Genomic DNA, 3,832 nt, shown 5'->3' with positions numbered 1-3,832 from the left:
AAGGTGACATACCAATGGGCATCTTATATGCAGTCCTATACACCCACAAGGCATCATCCAAGCGCAAATTCCAATCTTTTCTACTTAGATTGACCGTCTTTTCAAGGATGGACTTGATCTCTCGTTTGACACTTCTGCTTGTCCACTAGTTTGTAGATGATAGGCAATTGACACCTTGTGAATCATATGGTACTTTCTCAGCAAAGCCTTCACAGTCTGATTGCAAAAGTGAGTGCCCCGATCACTTATTAGAGCTCTTGGAATTCCAAATCTGGAGAATATGTTAAACTTGATAAAATTTGTAACAACTTTAGAATCATCAGTCCTGGTAGCTTTAGCTTCCACCCATTTCGAGACATAATCAAACAGCAAGCAAAATATAACATAACCGAAAGAGACAGGGAACGGTCTCATAAAATCGATGCCCCAAACATCAAAAATTTTGCAAAATATTACGGGGGTTTGTGGCATCTCATTTCCTTGGGATATATTACCTATCTTTTGACAATGATCGCATGACTTACAAAAAGAATATGAATCTCGGAATATAGATGTTGTCAAATTCTTGTTTACCTAAAAATACGCTAAACAGATCGTTGTTAGAACCGACAAACAAAGTTTAATTTAATTACACTCTTACATTTTTACTCGAAGAATAGTGGTCGTAAGAGATCGATCCACAGGGAGGCGGTTGGAGTTGCATAAAAATCAAAACGTTCACTCGGATTCAAATTCGATTTTTGAATAACAAAAGAAAAACATTATGTCGGGAATGTTGAATGATTCTCTAGTCTACCAGAGAATATTTTTTATTTAAAAATAAACAAAGGAAAGAAAGAAAACTTGCAATTGAATTCTAATGCAGAGTAGGGGTCGACTCCTGAAGACATAATATAAATAAAAACTACAGATCGAATAGCAAAGAAAAATTTCAGAGTTATCCTAAAACTAAGAATTCCAAAATGCATAAAATAAATTGCAAAAATTAAACTGAAACTTAAACATGGATTTCATAAAAGAAAAATGATGGAAAACTTCTCCCTCTCGGTGGAACTCCCAAAAAAATAACATAAAATATTATTGGAAAACAAAGCTCTTCTTTCTCCCTCTTTTTTCCTTTTCTTTTTTCTCTTTTCTTTCTTTCAAAAATAGAGCTCTCCTTCTCTGTTTCTTGGCCTCCACCGAGCACACCCTCCTCCCCTTTGGACCCTGCCGATGGCTCCCTTATATAGATCCCCAGCAAGCACGTGGAGAGGAGGGGAAAACGGACGCGTGATCAATAGGATTGGGTCTCCCAGAAGCTGGCCGCGGGATTGCTGGGAGGCTGAGGCGGAATTTTTGAATGCATCGCGGGATGCTGGGAATGTGGAGGGCTGAAGAAGAAGATGGCTGGATCGATGGCTTCGGAAGCTTTATGGACGGTTGGGATGCACGAGATGAGATGCGAAGAATGCTGGGATGCGCTGAAGAGGAAGGATGCCACGGGCACGCATCGCCAGGAAGAAGTAGAGGCGAAGGAGGGGTGCTAACGGATTCTTTGCTGGAGGAGCATGTTCGTCCGATTTCTGTCTAACTAAAAATATGCTAAACAGATCGTTGTTAGAACCGACAAACAAAGTTTAATTAATTTTACTCTTACCTTTCCTACTCGAAGAATAACGGTTGTAAGAGGTCAATCCACAGGGAGGTGATTGGAGTTGCATAAAAATTAAAACGTTCACTCCGATTCGAAATCGACTTATGAATGATAGAAGAAAAAACATTATTTTGAGGATATTGATTGATTTCTGGTCTACCAGAGAATCTTCTTTATTTAAAAAATAATAAAAAAGACAAGTACTTAGAAATCAAAGAGCATTTATAAATTCATGAAATGTTTAACTATTCAAAAGAAAATTTCGGCATAAATTAAAATGGATGAAAACAAGTGCTAAGAAGATCAAAAGCCTAGAACATAACTTGCATAAAAGAAAATTTAATGTATGCATTCAAAGAAGATTAGAAGATTGCATTAAAAAAAAGAAATTAACTTGAACCTAGAACAAGGATTGCATGAAAAAAAATGATAGATTTGATAAAAAGAAAATTCATTACCAATAAAAGTGGAGATTGGAAACCTAATGTTTCTTCTCTTTTACAAATAACATAAAAAAATTAAAACAAAAAGCTTCTCCCTCCCGTTAGAACATAACATTTTTTTTTTCTTTTCTTCCCCCCCAAGAACAGAGCAATGCTCTGTTTTCCTTCTCAACCGAGCTCACCTCCTCCTCCTTGGACCCGCCGGCCACCACCCAAACCGAGCTCTCCTCCCCCTGCTCTTCCTTCCCTCTTCTTATAGATCGCCCCCACCCGGCGATGGATCCCATGATTTCGTGGAGAGGATCATCCGGGATGCTCATCCCGGCTAGCCGCGAGGTACATGGGGTGCTGGGATCGCGCATGATCTGTGGGGGAAATGGCTGGATCCGGATGAAGAGCGCAGCGGGATCGACGAGAGGAAGGGATCACGGCTTGGAGATGTTGAAGGTTGGATGCGGAAATGGAAGGAGATGGACGCGGTGAGGAGCCGATCACGGGATGCTTGTAGACGCGGATAAGGCAGACGGAGGGAGTCGATGATCCATGGAGCTCGGACGCGGCGTCGAAGGCTGGGATTCCGGAGGACGTGGATCCGTGGGTGCAGAGGCGGAGGCTGCCGTGGGACCATTGCTAGCATCACGGGAGGCTTGGATTCCATGGGAGAGGGGGCTAGCCGCAGGATGATGGCGTTGAAGACGGGAGGAGGCGTTCACGGCTTGGATCCGAGAGGCTGATGTGCGGACGGATCGTGGAGGAAGAAGAGGGCTAAGGCGGAGGAGCTGCAGGATGAGCTGGAGGAACTGGGAGCGTTGGGAGGAGCCTTCTTGGATGGCTGGGATGTTGATCACGGCAATCGGTGGAAGCTTGGATCACGGCTTGAAATTGGAAGGGAGCTTGATCCGTGGATGTTCACCGCTTGAAGAATGGGATCACGGGAAGGAAGGAGACGTGCGGATGCTTCACATGCGTGGGAGCTTGATCTGATCATGAGATGGACGGCTGTGATGACGGCGTGATCCGTGGGATGCTAGGAGGACTCGTTGACGATGCGGACGGAGTGGATTTATTTGGGATGTTGATGATTGGCTGGGCAGATGGCCGAGAAGAAAATGATCGTGGGGCCTTGATGCGAGACTGATTTGGTAGGTGACCTGATGGACGGTGCAGGATTTCATGCTTGCATGGCAGCTGGGGAATTTATTGAGCTCGAGCTGCTGGGCATTTGGGTTCAAACCCAATGTTATTGGGTCTTTTGGACTCCTTGCACTCAAACACAAATACAATGTTAATTAATTAATTTTATCATTAAAAATTAACTATAATACTAATTAAGGTGGTACGATGATTGCACTTTTGTGCTCTCATCACACCCCCCAACTAGCTTATTGCTAGTCTCTAGCAATTTAGTGCGAAAATGATAAAAGTGCAAAAGTGTTATTTATTATATAAATATACTAAGATAAATACTCACTTTCGTAGAGCATTACGATTGCACTTAGCACGTGCAACAAGCCGTTAAACCCCTAGGTTACCCTAGTGGACGAGTGTTGTCTCGTGAGGGTTTGCAAAGAAGTTACCACAAACTTCAGTCAGGAATTTCTAAATTTTAACTCGAAATTTGAACAAGTATTACTGCATGAAACTAGAATTGCAAGGACAATAAAGACTTATAGCTTTCATATTTAAGCAGACTTTAACTCAAGTTTCATTATACCCCATCTATCTGCTAACAAGTCAAGAATGTAGTGAGGTG

The sequence above is a fragment of the Phoenix dactylifera genome, unplaced genomic scaffold (genome assembly GCF_009389715.1).
Source record: "Phoenix dactylifera cultivar Barhee BC4 unplaced genomic scaffold, palm_55x_up_171113_PBpolish2nd_filt_p 000317F, whole genome shotgun sequence".
In the NCBI taxonomy this organism is placed as follows: domain Eukaryota; kingdom Viridiplantae; phylum Streptophyta; class Magnoliopsida; order Arecales; family Arecaceae; genus Phoenix; species Phoenix dactylifera.
The sequence above is the reverse complement of the archived record's forward strand: the minus strand, read 5'-3'. Positions refer to the sequence as shown.